A 16,110-nucleotide genomic window follows, 5' to 3' on the forward strand; every position below is an offset into this window, starting at 1 on the left:
GCTATGGGTCACACTATAACCTCCAGAACAGGGGTGGGAGTTGGGAGGACACGAAGGTGCTTTGTGTGCCCTTTAAGACGTTGACTTTGTATATCTGGGATAAACCAGGTCTCCACAACATGGGTCTTCGTGCAGAGTTCCCCTGTTGTGCAGACCTTAGTGACAGATCTTCCTCTTCTCTTTCAAAATCACCACATTTAAATGGAGAAAAGTATCCATGGGTAGCCAGCCAAAGAATCTTTGCAAAACACAGTATGAATAACAGAAGTTTCCCAGAGGAAAAGTAACTAAAGGATTTAGGAACCATAAATCGAAGGCCTCTGGGGGTCAAGGGTGGGGGCTTGGAGGATAGACCACAAGAGTCACTGACCACCTATGGCTGTAAAGCACTGAGCATTTGCTAAGTAGCAGGTGGATTGGCATCTTCACTGGATTACTGCTTTCGAGGGATAGCTGATCCTTGAGTAAGGTGACTATCTACATTCACCTTCTAGACTACCTTGAGTGTTTAGTATGGAGAATGCAAAGGATAATTAGGAAAAGGAGACTCATGCCCCCAGGTAGTAACAGAAGCAGGTATCAGCCCATCTTATAGATGGCAAGGCAGGCATGCCACTGTTAACCAACCAGCAAATGAGTAACAGAACAAACTAAACCCAGCTTTTGTCTTCTCCTAACCTCTAGAGCTATCTGTCCGTGAGACAGAGACAAAGCACAAGACAACTCGTGACCCAGAATACTCGTGGGAAAAAAGGTAATTCTACAATGTCAATCAACTTCTACAACTCCACCCCACCATCCATTCTTCCCCAGTATATACATACCATTTTATATTTTTAAAGATATGCACTTTCTGTAGAGGCACACATGGGCTGGGAAGTAACCCAGCCTATGATAAATAAGCTGGGTGAAGGGTTCCCCACCCCCCCAATACCATTTCCTGGTAACTTCCTCTCCCTCTAGAGGTCTGCAATCTCCTTTAATTAAATTTCAAAATACGTAGGACATAGGATCAGATGCTGAAGTTGCAAAGTTGATTTAACTATCTTCCCCTCAGAGTTCTCCAGAAGATACCTTGAAATGCCTTTCTGTACATATTAAAATTTCCCTTCCTTAAATGCCAGTGGCAAGAACTGATATGGTTAGATCACCTGGTAACACCATAACCATCTTAGTTTCTGTGCGTTTGTTCTATGGTGTTTATATACAGTTTAAATTGCCTAATAGAGAAGTCCGTAGAATGTCACCATTGTGAAATGATGTCTTCGGTGCTTTCTGATGAAAGATGTGGAGAATAATCCTCCAGTCATACTCACTGCACAAAATCATAAATTTCAGAAATGAGTGATAAATATTGAGGTTCGGTGAATTTCAAGAATTTCGAAGATCTTACTAGAAATTGCCTAGTCTAGGGGGATAAAAAAAAAACGAGTTTCTAGCGAAAGATTTCTCCCATTTCTTTATGAGCCAGCAGACAATGGGCAAGACAGTGTTTGTCCCGTTGCCCATCATCCCAAGGATGCCAGTGGTTGCTGTAACAAGTGCTGGCCCAGATTTGGCTGGCAGGAATTGGGAATCCGGTCATGACTAAGGTCTCTTCCTGTTTGCCTTGTGCTGGCAGTGCAGTTCTTGTTTAAACACTGTAATGAGCAGAGAGTCATACCTCCCAGTCCTTTACTGTCCAAAGTGGACAGACATTAACATGTGCTAAGGTAGCATTTTGAATAGAGTGAAATATTTAAAGGAAGGTTCTATTTGCCAGGTCACCATAGAAGTGGGTAGAAAATCACTACCCTTGTTTAGAAGCACTTCTAGTTTAGACTTTGATGTTGCTAAAGAAATACACAATCAGCAAGAATCACCCTTCAGAGTCAAAGGAGAATGAGAGAAAAGATCCTGGGACATGAAGAAAGGTAAGTCTATTTCTAAATAAACCAATTTGTAAAGGTGGATCTGTCTAAGAAAGAAAGATGTTTGCTTCACATTCATAGTATTTTTTTTATTTTCTATATTCTTTGTTTACATTCCAAATGCTTTCTCCTTTCCCAGTTCCCCCCTCCCCATATGTCCCATAAGCCCTCTTCTCTGCACCCATTCCCCAATACCCCCCTCCGATTTCTCTGTCCTGGTAATCCCCTACAACACTGGATCAAGCCTTTCCAGGATCAGAGCCCTCTCCTTCCTTCTTCTTGGGAATCATTTGATATGCTAATTGTATCTTGCGTATTCAGGGCTTCTGGGCTAATTAATATCCACTTATCAGTGATTGCATTCCATATGTATTCTTTTGTGATTGGGTTACCTCACTTAGGATGATATTTTCCAGTTCCAAACATTTGCCTAAAATTTTCATGAATTCATTGTTTTTAATTGCTGAATAGTACCCATTGTGTAAATATACCACATTTTCTTCATCCATTCCTCCATTGAGGGACATCTGGGTTCTTTCCAGCTTCTGGCTATTATGAATAAGGCTGCTATGAACATAGTGGAGCATGTGTCCTTATTGAATGCCGGGGAATCCTCTGGGTATATGCCCAGGAGTGGTATAGCAGGATCCTCCAGAAGTGTCATGCCCAGTTTTCTGAGGAACCACCAGACTGATTTCCAGAGTGGCTGTACCATCTTACAGCCCCACCAGCAGTGGAGGAGTGTTCCTCTTTCTCCACATCCTTGCCAACATCTGCTGTCTCCTGAGCTTTTAACCTTAGCCATTCTGACTGGTGTGAGGTGAAATCTCAGGGTTGTTTTGATTTGCATTTCGCTAATAACTAATGATGTTGAGCACTTCTTAAGGTGCTTCTCAGCCATCCGAATTTCCTCAGGTAAAAATTCTTTGTTTAGCTCTGTACCCCATTTTTTAATAGGGTTGTTTGGTTCTCTGGGGTCTAACTTCTTGAGTTCTTATAGTACTTTATAAATCGAAGCTTTTTAATTATATATGTATGTGTATTCTAATGAATTGAGCCAGAATCACATCTTTTGATGCAGAGAAGAAATGAAATAACTGCAAAGTCAGATCCTCTATGACCTTTCCCTCATCCAGGGACCAAAATGTACCAGCAGGAGCCGCATTAGAGTGAGGCAGAGGCAATCTTCTCTGAGAAATATTTCTTCCTTTTTCTTTCCATAAGGAAAAAGTTTTCATAGATGTCTCAGTCAAGGTCTCTATTTCTGCACAGACATCACGACCAAGAAGCAAGTTGGGGAGGAAAGGGTTTATTCTGCTTATACTTCCACATTGCTGTTCATCACCAAAGGAAGTCAGGACAGGAACTCAAACAGGTCAGGAAGCAGGAGCTGATACAGAGGCTATGGAGGGATGTTTCTTACTGGCTTGCTTCCCCTGGCTTGCTCAGCCTGCTCTCTTATAGAACCCAAGACTACCAGTCCAGAGAAGGCACCACCCACAAGGGGCCCTCCCCCCTTGATCACTAATTGAGAAAATGCCCCACAGCTGGGTCTCATGGAGGCACTTCCCCAACTGAAGCTCCTTTCTCTGTGATAACTCCAGTCTGCGTCAAGTTGACACACAAAACCAGCCAGTACAATAGATATGTAAGCAAACAGACAAATACACACACACACAAACACACACACACACACACACACACACAGATACATAACACATACATATATGACCTTAGGTCTTCAAAATAAAGAATACTTAAACCAGATATAGTAAAACTCCCCTTTAATCCCAGCACTTGGAAGGAAGAGGCATGCAGATCTCTGTGAGTTTGAGGCCAGCCTGGTCTATATAATAAGTCCCAGGCTAGCCAGAGCTACAGAATGATACCCTCTCTCAAACAACAAAATAAAACAATAAAAACAACAACCTCTACAGAACAGATTATTTTCCATATGTTGTATGTTAGTTACTTTCCCTATCACACACCCCACACATAAAAACTGAAGCCCACATACAAAACATACTTGTTTTTCCCTTACACATTCAGATTAATGATGTCCGAATGAAAGCCGTGCTTTTTTATGAGCTCCTAAATATAACAACCCCTTTAGGCATAACAGTGAGACGAGAGTGGACCCAGGGTGTAATGTCACCCACATTTGGAGTCCCCAGAAGCTTGCCAGCTACATCAAACATCAAGGAATCTCACAGACATAAAACCAAACATTGAAAGTCAGACCAAAGTACACATGCCATGCAACTGCACTTATATAAAATTTTACAAGCGAGAGAAACTGAACTAGTATTGGGGGGATGTAGACTTCAATGATAAAACTATAAATAAAAAATGCTGTGGTTTCCTCAGCAAGGAAGGGGGCGGGTGACAGGGGACGAGTGACCAGCGGGGATATGAGAACACAGCTCCAGCAATGGCAATAGGAGTAAACTTGGCTTTACTTTGCTATTAAAAAAAATAAATGAAAAAGAAACAAGCTACGCTTGTGGCTATGTGTAATTTTCTACTTGTGTAGAAATCTGACTGCATGATGTGAAAGGTAGAAAAAATAATTTTTAAAACAAATTTTATGTGGTTTTTTTTTAAGATGGGTTAATTCTCTCTGTTATACTAATTCCACTTTTAGGAATCTACCTTACAGGTAGTGTATACTCTTCAAAAAAAATTATCCCCAGCTACCCCATCCATCGTGGCTTATGCTTGTAATTCTGATACTTGGAATGCTGAAGCAAGAGGACTGTCATAAGTTCAACAAAAGAAACTACCTCAGAAACAAGAGACTTATCTCTAATGATCAATGACAAATCACTAGTATTTTGAAAGTGCATAAACCCAACAATAAGAAGATAGCTAAAATAAAGTATGTTCACACACTGTCAAAACTAAAGAGACATAGAATGCAATCATGAATACATATTTTAAAACCTATTCTTCATGAAAACAAGACTGGGAAATTCACATCGGATTTTAAAATAGCACTTGTAGTGAGGTTGTAAATGGTTTCTACTTGCCTTGAAGCTGGCATTGGATTTTAAAAGAGCACTTGTAGTGAGGTTGTAACTGGTTTCTTCTCACCTTAACTGACTTCTCTACTTTTCCAAACTTAGCAGTTTCAAATTGAAAATTTACAACCCACGGCTGTATGGTTTTAGCAGAATTTTTACATGAAACTGACTTGCCAAAATCTGCTTATAGTTCAGCATAGAGTTTGTTACCCTGTATGCTAATAAAGAAAGTAAGATATTGGAAGATTTATTGACACAGGAAATAAAGTCTGGGTGGGCACTTCTTTCAAGCTTCCTGTGACCTGCAGAAGGAAGAACTCCTAGAGAAACTGAAGAAATGGAAATGCAGTGCTTTTTGGCCCAAGTCGTGTGATCATAAAGATGAAGGATCAGTATCTGAAATCTTCTTGCCAATTCTGAATTCCAAAACTCATTGAATTATACCATTCACCTGTGCAGAGATAGTTAGGTAAACAAGATCAGTTCCAAATAATAGTGGTTACCCTCTTCTAGATAATACAGTATGGACACCCAATGGTGTGATCCAGTGTAGCCAAGCTAAGCCATGCTAACCAGTGATTTCCAGCATGTCAAGAGCAGGGGGAGGGGGCAGGGGCCATGTGTGAGAATCTATTAAAATCCATAGAAAATGCACATATAAATATGCATACAAATATATGAATGGGTTGGGCTTTTTATATAATTGGAAGGGAATATAAAATGTATGCATCTTATTCACATACCCCAGGTTTGAAATTCTGGCAGAAAACTAGTGTTTTCTAGAAGAATAGTATTGAGTGTGAGAGGCTAGAAAAACACTGCTACAGAATCCAGGAGTTGCAAAAGCAAATGTTTCCCCTCCTCAAACTTCCCTACTCCCCCCACGATGAAAAGAGTAGAAGAGTCTGTGTTGGCTGACCTCCATGAATTTTTCCAAGATGGCAGACCTTACTCTTTCCTTCTAGTTCCTGCAAGAGTAGATGTCTTTTCAAGAGCTCCGCAAGATCACTGGGTAAATGCTGATGGCCTTACATGCTGATGAAAGACGAGGGCTGACATCTCTCTTTGATACTTTTTCCTCATGTGTAGTCTAGACTCAGACGGATGAGAATAGAAATATAGGATAAAAAGCTGATGAGACAGCTCCAGGCAGAAGACCAACCTTGCTTGCTCAGATCTTCCTTGGCTAGTGGATCTGAGAGAACAAAGAAGAGCCCCAAAGCCCTGATGCGCTCTTTGCCAAGGAGTTCCTAGTACCACTCAGGGCCAGATCATCCGTCATGCTCTAGATTTATCTTTCTCTTCCAACCCCTCATCCCAAAATAGATCTTATGGATTATGACAATAAGCTTCCCACCCACAATCTTTATCTCTGTAAGACTCAAATTCTGGCTTGAAGTTGGTGTTATTTAGTGTTATAAATATACCTAGAATTCCACAGGCTCAGAATGAGCAGACTACTCGGTGTCATAGCACAGAGATGAGAGACCAGGCTGCTGTTCTTCAAGTGGTGTTCCTGACAGTGGGCCACAGGCTCTGACTAGGAGACATAGGACAACTACCAGAGAATTCAGTGAATATTTGTGAATCCTGTCTGATGTACCAAAAACTCTGAGTGAACTGCTTCCAGATATTTTACCTCACCAAACCCTGAATCTCTCATTCAGTGAGCAAGACAATTGAGAAATGAAGAGACCACATTTGGTGTTGCCTCTTCTTGAGGAGCTAGAGCTTCTAATTCGGGGTCTGGCAGATGTAAGCGTCCTACTCTGACCCAATCCACCTTGGCAGTCAAAGACACTGTCAATGTACACACTAAAAGCAAAGTCCCCTGGCAATGCTTTGGTAGGAGAGCCCTTTCAGACTGGTGTCTGGATGTCGTGAGGACCCAAGTACCGTGACAATGGCTGACATGACAGTCATAGTTGTGATTTTTGTTTGGGAATGCCACCATGAGAATGACAAAGGTAAATAACATGGATGAGACTGAACGTGAATTCCAGTTTCAATGCCTGGTTTGGCTCAAGCATAGAAAAATTGATTTGTGTCATGAATTCTGAGCTGTCAAATTAAGACATACAGTCTTCAGTTGGATGGTACTAAAAATAACTTTAAGCTCACAGGCCAAAGCACAAGATATCTCTGACTACCATCTTCTACCATGTTGTTCGGATTTCTATATTTACATATTTTATCATTTCTTCTATGAACCTTTGTATCTTCAATATTTTTAAATTGCCAGGATAGCTAAAACTATTCTCAGCAACAAAAGAAATTCTGGGAGAATCAGTATCCCTGACCTCAAGCAATACTACAGAGCAATAGTGTTAAAAACTGCATAGTATTGGTACAGTGACAGGCAGGAGGATCAATGGAACAGGATTGAAGATCCAGAAATGAACCCACACACCTATGGCCACTTGATCCTCCACAAAGAGGCTGAAAACATCCAATGGAAAAAAAATAGCCTTTTCAACAAATGGTGCTGGTTCAACTGGAGGTCAGCATGCAGAAGAATGCGAATTGATCCATCCTTGTCTCCTCAAATCCAAATGGATCAAGGATCTCCACATAAAGCCAGACACTCTGAAGCTAATAGAAAAGAAACTGGGGAAGACCCTTGAGGAAATCAGTACAGGGAGAAAGTTTCTGAACAGAACACCAATAGCGTATGCTCTAAGATCAAGAATTGACAAATGGGACCTCATAAAACTACAAAGTTTCTGTAAGGCAAAGGACACCATCAAGAGGACAGATCAGCAACCAACAAATTGGGAAAAGATCTTCACCTACCCTACATCAGACAGAGGGCTAATATCCAATATATATAAAGAACTCAAGAAGTTAGATTCCAGAAAACCAAACAACCCTATTAAAAAATGGGGTACAGAGTTAAACAAAGAATTCTCACCTGAAGAACTTCGGATGGCGGAGAAGCATCTTAAAAAATGCTCAACTTCATTAGTCATTAGGGAAATGCAAATCAAAACAACCCTGAGATTTCACCTTACACCAGTCAGAATGGCTAAGATTAAAAATTCAGGAGACAGCAGGTGTTGGAGAGGGTGTGGAGAAAGAGGAACACTCCTCCACTGCTGCTGGTGGGGTTGCAAATTGGTACAACCACTCTGGAAATCAGTCTGGCGGTTCCTCTGAAAACTGGGCACCTCACTTCCAGAAGATCCTGCTATACCACTCCTGGGCATATACCCAGAGGATTCCCCACCATGTAATAAGGATACATGCTCTACTATGTTCATAGCAGCCCTATTTATAATTTTCAGATGCTGGAAAGAACCCAGGTGTCCCTCAACAGAAGAGTGGATGCAAAAAATGTGGTATATCTACACAATGGAGTACTATTCAGCCATTAGAAACAATGAATTCATAAAATTCTTAGGCAAATGGATGGAGCTAGAGAATATCATACTAAGTGAGGTAACCCTGATTCAAAAGGTGAATCATGGTATGCACTCACTAATAAGTGGATATTAACCTAGAAAACTGGAATACCCAAAACATAATCCACACATCAAATGAGGTGCAAGAAGAAAGGAAGAGTGGCCCCTTGTTCTGGAAAGACTCAGTGAAGCAGTATTCGGCAAAACCAGAATGGGGAAGTGGGAAGGGGTGGGTGGGAGGACAGGGGGAGAGAAAGGGGCTTACAGGACTTTCAGGGAGTTGGGGGCTAGAAAAGGGGAAATCATTTGAAATGTAAATAAAAATATATCGAATAAAAATAAATTAAATTATTAATTAACTAATTAAATTAAAAATCAGGAAACTGTTTAGATGTTGTGATAAAGAGTGACTGAATACTCCTTGATCCTTGTAAGTCTTCTTGAGAACGGAGGAAAATAGCCTTCCCTGGAGTTAGGTTAGAGTCACATGTCTGACAATGGCTGAGGGAACATGTAGGAAGTAAGGTCAGCAGCTCTCCAGTGTCACCATAAGATCCCAAGTGAGCTTTCCCTTCATCACATGTACTCTACAGCACTGAGGGAGCCAAGGCCTAGGAGAATTTGCTCAGTTTTGTTTGTTTGCTGTTCTCAGGAAGTCTTGGACCCAGGACCTCATATCCCACCAGAGAACAAACCCCCAGGAAGACCCACATAATAAAAAGCAGCAGAGCAGAAAGACAGCCTGATCCAAATTCAGGAAATAAGCAGTTTCTTTGTCAAGCCACTAGGGTGGAGATGTGTACATGAACAGTGTCTATCCTGATTATACAGGAAGAATGCTCATTTTGTTGCTCTGTTCAAGGACTGCAAGCAAGACAGGGAGGTAAGCCATTTTTTTAAACCCCAGGGGAAAAAAAAAACAACAACCTTTGAACTATTGAGCCTCAAGGCACATTAAGGGCTCTGGCAGAATTCCCACCATGACCCATTGCTATCCACTTGTGACTCCACACACTTAGGTTTTTCTTTGAAAGGACCCTATTTCTTTTCATATCCTGGTATTCATGGACTGGAATCACTTTCTCGGAACCTAAGAATGTGATCTCTTTGGGCAGAAAAAAGAAGTTTCTATAGATGTATTTATAGTCAATATCTTACAATAAGATCATCCTATGTTGTCCAAATGAGTCTAGTAGTAGTAGTAGTAGTAGTAGTAGTAGTAGTAGTAGTAGTAGTATAATACCTTCCAAATGAGTCTTTAACTCCAACAGAAGGTGTCCTTAGGAGAGATAGGAAAAAGACAGGTAGAGTCTGCATAAAGGAGGAGGCTGGCATTTAAGCTGAGCAGTGATCAAGGAGAACCTGGGTGGGACAACCCCTCGTCCACCGTGGAGAGCGGCCCTCTTCCGACTCAGTGAGTAGTGGCTTATGACTGGCAGCCACTTGTTATCCCAGAAAAGAACAGGAACTTGAGAGCAGTCGAGGGGATTTTCCTTGACTTGAAAATATGGAAACAGCATCTCTAAGGTGCAATTTGTCAGTTCTTTAGTTCTTTAGAGAAAGGAGGTGAGACTTCCATGGTCCCAGAGGCTTGGTCTGCAAAATGTACCATTCTGTTTCTATAACACTCAGGACAGCTGTCCCCTGGGCCATGGAAAGGGGAGTGATGAGCTAGGATTCCAGGAACTGAAGGGACAAGGGATCTTCCTCAGGCCTATTGGCTTGTGGGGTTCCTGCCTGAATGAAAAGAGAACACCACAAATTACCTCCCTCCTTGCCTTTGCAATATGAATGACTTTTATGTGGCTGGTTGGTTCCTGCCATCAACAAAGAAACCATTTTCTCTCCCCTTGATTCTGGGGTGACCTGTGTCTTGTTTCAGCCAATGAGTTGTGGCATCAGCCCCTTGGAAGACATTTCAAGTTGGGGCCCCATCAGGCTCCACATACTTGTGTTTTGCTCTGGGTGAGCCAGTGGGGCCTTCTGAGAAGGACCCCCCCATCAGAGGCGCTTTCCATTCGCCAGGAGTCTAGGAAACGCTGCACTCTGCATGATGGAGTTCCCCTGGTGCCAAATACGAGACTCAGAAAGTCCGTGTGAACCAGGCCTCACTCTGAGCACCTGAAGACAAGGTGCCAACTTTCAGGGCCCTGAGTTTGAATCTAGTTCTGACATGCACTTCTTACTGGTTTTGTGAAATTGGATAATTTCCCTAACCTGTCAGAACTTGTTTGGATAGTGCCTTTAACACACACACACACACCACACACACACACATGCACAGTGATGATGATGATGATGATGATTATGAGGAGGAGGAAGAAGAGGAGGAGGAAGTGTGGGGCAGAGCGTCACAGCTCTGATCTATTTGATGGCCATACATGATTTAACTTCTTTGTTCACTATAGAAAAACTCTCTACAAGGTAAGTCTAATAACATCTAATTGATTCCTTTCCTGCAGCTTCAAACACAACTCAGAGTCTGTCTCAGCAGGGCATCAAGACACCCCCTTTTACTTTCCTCTGGAGTCTCTCTCTCTCTCTCTCTCTCTCTCTCTCTCTCTCTCTCTCCTATTAACATTACCATACTGATCATCTCCCTACTTGTGATTGCAAGACACATTGGTTGCAAGACACATTGGTGAGTTTGTGCCTAACATACATACCAGCTGGAGACACAAGAAAAACCCAGACTCTATAAGTTGAAGGGGGAAATCCACTCTAAAACTGTCCTCTGATCTTCATAAGCATTTACCTCTGCATCTGAGAGCTCATATACATGTTGGCACACATAATAGGCAGATAGGCAGATATGAATAGATAGACGATAGATGGATGGATGATAGATAGATAGATAGATAGATAGATAGATAGATAGATAGATAGATATGTAGATAGGTAGGTAGATAGAATTCTTATTGCTATTGGTATTGGTGATATCATTCTCATCTTTAAAAAGATTATTTGGACCTTTAAGACTTTAGGAATCCCTGAGATTTGTGTAAACTGAACATTTATCATAAGGGATTTATCAAAACCCTAGCTTCATTCCTGGATTCAGTTTAAAATGAAGCTTACTTAAAATCTTTATCAAAATGTCCCAAGAACCAAGCCTTTATTCTCTTTATTCTATGCCTTAATTTCTCCATAATTCTCACTTCTGTAGCTGAAAGTTAAGTCTAAACCTTATTAAGGTCTTTCATTAAAATGCACATACAGTCAAAACACTTTTATTAAAACAAAACAAAAAACCTAATGTCAACTTTTATGACACTAAATATCAAACTTTCATGTATATAAGAATGACTCAAAGCATATATTTAGAATGTACAATCCTATATTCGACCTAAAAATATTAGTTTAGCTAATGATAGTATAAATGGATCAAGCCACAGAAATGCTTTAAAAAGCATTTCTCTAGGCCCTTCTTGCACACAGCTCAACAGAAGCTGCTCTGTGGCATCCTTCCCCTCTCCTCTTACAGAACTTGTTGAGGGAATATTCTTGAATCTGCCTACCAGACAGACAGTTTTCAAAAGGAACCATTGTAGTGAGCTCTGTCTCCTTTTATGAGGACAGAAGAGCTCCCACAACCCTAGAATCCTCTGTAGGTCTTTTTGGCTGAACAGATCCCCTGGTCTCAAGCCAGGGGTGGCTATGAAAGGCTGGGGACAGGCAAGCTTGTCATAACAAGGCCTTATGACCCATCCCCTAGTCCCCGGTACACTGGCAACTTCAACAAAGCAAGGATCCCATCTGTAACTAAGGAGAAATGAAGACTAGATATCTCTCGGCATCTACCTCTGTGCTGGTTTTATGTGAACTTGACACAGGCTGGAGTCATTTGAGAGATAGGAACCTCAATTGAAAAAATGACTTCCTAAGACTAAACTACAGGCAAACCCTTCGTGTGTTTTCTTTAAAAGGGAGAGATGTGGAAGAGTCCATCCCACTGTAGGTGGGGCCACCCCTAGACGGGTAGTCCTGGGTGCCATAAGAAAGCAGGCTGAACAAGACATAGAGAACAAATCACTGGATGGTGTCAGCATCAGCTCTGGCCTCCAGGCTCCTGCCCTGTTTAAGTTCCTGCCCTGACTTCCTTCATTGATGGACTATGATGTGGAAGTATAAGCCAAATAAACCCTTTCCCCCAAAACTTGTTTTTGACCTTGGTGTTTAATTAAAGCAATCGTAACCCTGACTAAGACAACCCCCAAAGGGGCCAACAAGTATAATCCAATACTACTACCCCCAAGGTTCTGGGACAGAAGTTCTAGAACAGGTTAAGTACACATTGTTTCAAAGTGTAACATATTATTCAACCTCTATTATAAACCGACATTCCTCGATTGGCCATATCATCTCTGGGTCTCCTTCAGATTTACCATAATAGGAATGATCACTATGAACTATTTTCTAAAAAATTTTTTAAGTATTTTGATGTAATCTTAACCATTCAAAATTGAGTTTTGGGGATCTAGAGCATTAAGTAGTGCTGCTCTTGAGAAGTCTGGGGTTTGGTTCTCAGCACCACATACTCTCTCTGATTCCAATTCCAGGGGATTTGACGCCTTCCTCTGGCCTCTGAGGGCACTGCACTTACACGGTGCACATAAATACAGGAAGACAAGCATACCTATCAAAGAAAAAAATTTTGAATTGAGTTTTCAAGTCTGTCTTTACGACATGTTCTTTCTCCCCTCCCCCCCCCCCGAGACAGGGTTTCTCTGTGTAGCCCTGGCTGTCCTGAAACTCACTTTGTAGACCAGGCCTCGAACTCAGAAATCTGCCTGCCTCTGCCTCCCAAGTGCTGGGATTAAGGGTGTGCTCCACCACTGCCCGGTAACGTGAGCAGGTTACCGGAGCTCTTTGTTGTCTTTTGGTTATTTCTGTCAGTAGGAGAAGAAAATTATGTAAACTTTAAGCATCATATTTTTAATCCATAGAAATATGAGTAAAGCGAACATTGTCCCTTCCCTCTTCTCACAAAGTCAAAAATGCAAAAATACTTTGAGCCTCTCCCACCCACAGCATACCTTGTAGTCAGTATCTTGTAATTTCCCTGAGAGATTAAGCATTTGGAATCACACTGTCCTCATGTTTTCAAAGGAACTAAATGTAAGAGAAATGTTAACACAGCACACAGGATTCAACGAAAATCCTGAAGTGAATGCTCTCAACTTGCTCACAGGCATGGCAACCTGTCAGCTCCCCACACTTGGTGCTTCTGATGGTCACTAACTTGTGTCAATCAATACTTTCCTAACCAGACATTATAAATGTAGAAGGGGGGGAAAGCCTCCTACCAGGATCATTGTCTACTAAAATTTGTATTTATTTTATTCCTCATACTATGTTTTTCAAGCTTATTATTTTTATTAATTAATTGCTTGATTTATTTACATTCCAAATGTTGCCCCCCTCACAGAGCTCTTCCCCTGCTTGGTTCTCCTCCGCAAGGGAGCCCCTGAGGTATCCCCCCAGCCTGGAACATCATGTCTCTTCAGGATTAGGCATATCCTCTCACTAAGGCCGGACAAAGGAGTCCTGTACTACACAAGTGCCGGGACCTCAGCCCAGCCCCTGAATGTGTTTAGGTTGGTGGCTCAGTCTCTGGGAGCTCCCAGGGGTCCAGGATAGTTGGCACTGTGGGTCTTCCTATGGGGTTGCCATCCCCTTTAGATCCTTCAGTCCTTCCCCTAACTCTTTCATGGGGGTACCTGACCTCCTTCCAGTGTGAGTATCTGCATTAGTCTCAGTCAGCTGCTGGGAGAGTCTCTCAGAGGACATGGATGATAGCTTTTTGGGTTTTGTTTTGTTTTTTGATTAATTAATTAGTTAATTACTTTTTACTTAATCACTTTACATCTCGCTCACTGTCGCCCACCCAGTCTTCCCTCCCACAATCCTTTCCTTACACTGTGTTTTAAAGCTATGTCCTGGAGGAAAGTTCCTGAACAGAACACCAATAGTGTATGCTCTAAGATCAAGAATTGACAAATGGGACCTCATAAAATTACAAAGTTTCTGTAAAACAAAGGATACCATCAAAAGGACAAATCGGCAACCAACAAATTGGGAAAAGATCTTCACCAACCCTACATCAGATAGAGGGCTAATATCCAATATATACAAAGAACTTAAGAAGTTAGACCCCAGAAAACCAAATAACCCTATTAAAAAATGGGGTACAGAGTTAAACAAAGAATTCTCACCTGAAGAACTTCGGATGGCGAAGAAACATCTTAAAAATGCTCAACTTCATTAGTCATTAGGGAAATGCAAATCAAAACAACCCTGAGATTTCACCTTACACCAGTCAGAATGGCTAAGACTAAAAACTCAGGAGACAGCAGGTGTTGGCGAGGATGTGGAGAAAGAGGAACACTCCTCCACTGCTGGTGGGGTTGCAAATTGGTACAACCACTCTGGAAATCAGTCTGGCAGTTCCTCCGAAAACTAGGCACCTCACTTCCAGAAGATCCTGCTATACCACTCCTGGGCATATACCCAGAGGATTCCCCACCATGTAATAAGGATATATGCTCCATTATGTTCATAGCAGCCCTATTTATAATAGCCAGAAGCTGGGAAGAACCCATGTATCCCTCAACAGAAGAATGGATGCAAAAAATGTGGTATATATACACAATGGAGTACTATTCAGCCATTAGAAACAATGAATTCATGAAATTCTTAGGCAAATGGATGGAGCTGGAGAACATCATACTAAGTGAGGTAACCCAGTCTCAAAAGATCAATCATGGTATGCACTCACTAATAAGTGGATATTAGCCTGGAAAACTGGAATACCCAAAACATAATCCACACATCAAATGAGGTACAAGAAGAATGGAGGAGTGGCCCCTGGTTCTGGAAAGACTCAGTGTAGCAGTATAGGGAAAACCAGAACAGGGAAGTGGAAAGGGGTGGGTGGGAGAACAGGGGGAGGGAAGGGGGCTTATGTGACTTTCGAGGAGTGGGGGGCCAGAAAAGGGGAAATCATTTGAAATGTAAATAAAAAATATATTGAATTAAAAAAAGCAATAAATTAAAAAAAAGAATATATCAAATTTAAAAAAAAGACATTGTTCCTTCATCCCATTACTAAGTTTGTGGTTTCATTAAAGCAACTTTTTGTTTGACAAAAAAAAAAAAAAAAAAAAAAAAAAAAAAAAAAAGCTATGTCCTTATAAGTACGTAGCTAAGTCCTTTTTGTTCCGATTGCAGGAATCGCTGTAGCAGCACAATGCTTTAAAAGCTCTGATCAAGTGAGCAAAAAGCTCCCATGGACCCAAGTGGCAGCACCTCCTGTCTGTCCTATCCTTAACTGACCTGTTGGACAGCTGCACTGCCATTGTGCCCAATGACAGAGCAGGGGACACCTGTGCGTGACTTTGCGGTGGCAAACCTGTAGGAAGGTTCTCATCTCTTCTCCTTTGCCACCCCCCTCCATTCCACAGCTCCTCAGTGAGCTAGAGAGAGAAACAGAAAGGTGATATCTGCAAACTAATAGCCATGTGTGTCCCTCCATTCTCCAAGTCTGACTATTTTACGGGTTGGAGAGAGGGGGTCTGATGTGGGGATCCTGCGCTATAGATGTAATTCTTGGGCCAGAAGAGAAGTCCCAGCTGATGAGGACATGAGGCCTGTATCTGAACTACTCAACTCTGCTGTTAGAGACACTGTGTATACAAAGAAGTGTGGCAGTGTTCATCTGCAAAACCAGGGAACAGGCTAGGTCACTTCAGTAACTTGGCTCTAGAGCAGGAGTTC

Source organism: Apodemus sylvaticus, chromosome 4, assembly GCF_947179515.1.
Source record: "Apodemus sylvaticus chromosome 4, mApoSyl1.1, whole genome shotgun sequence".
NCBI lineage: Eukaryota > Metazoa > Chordata > Mammalia > Rodentia > Muridae > Apodemus > Apodemus sylvaticus.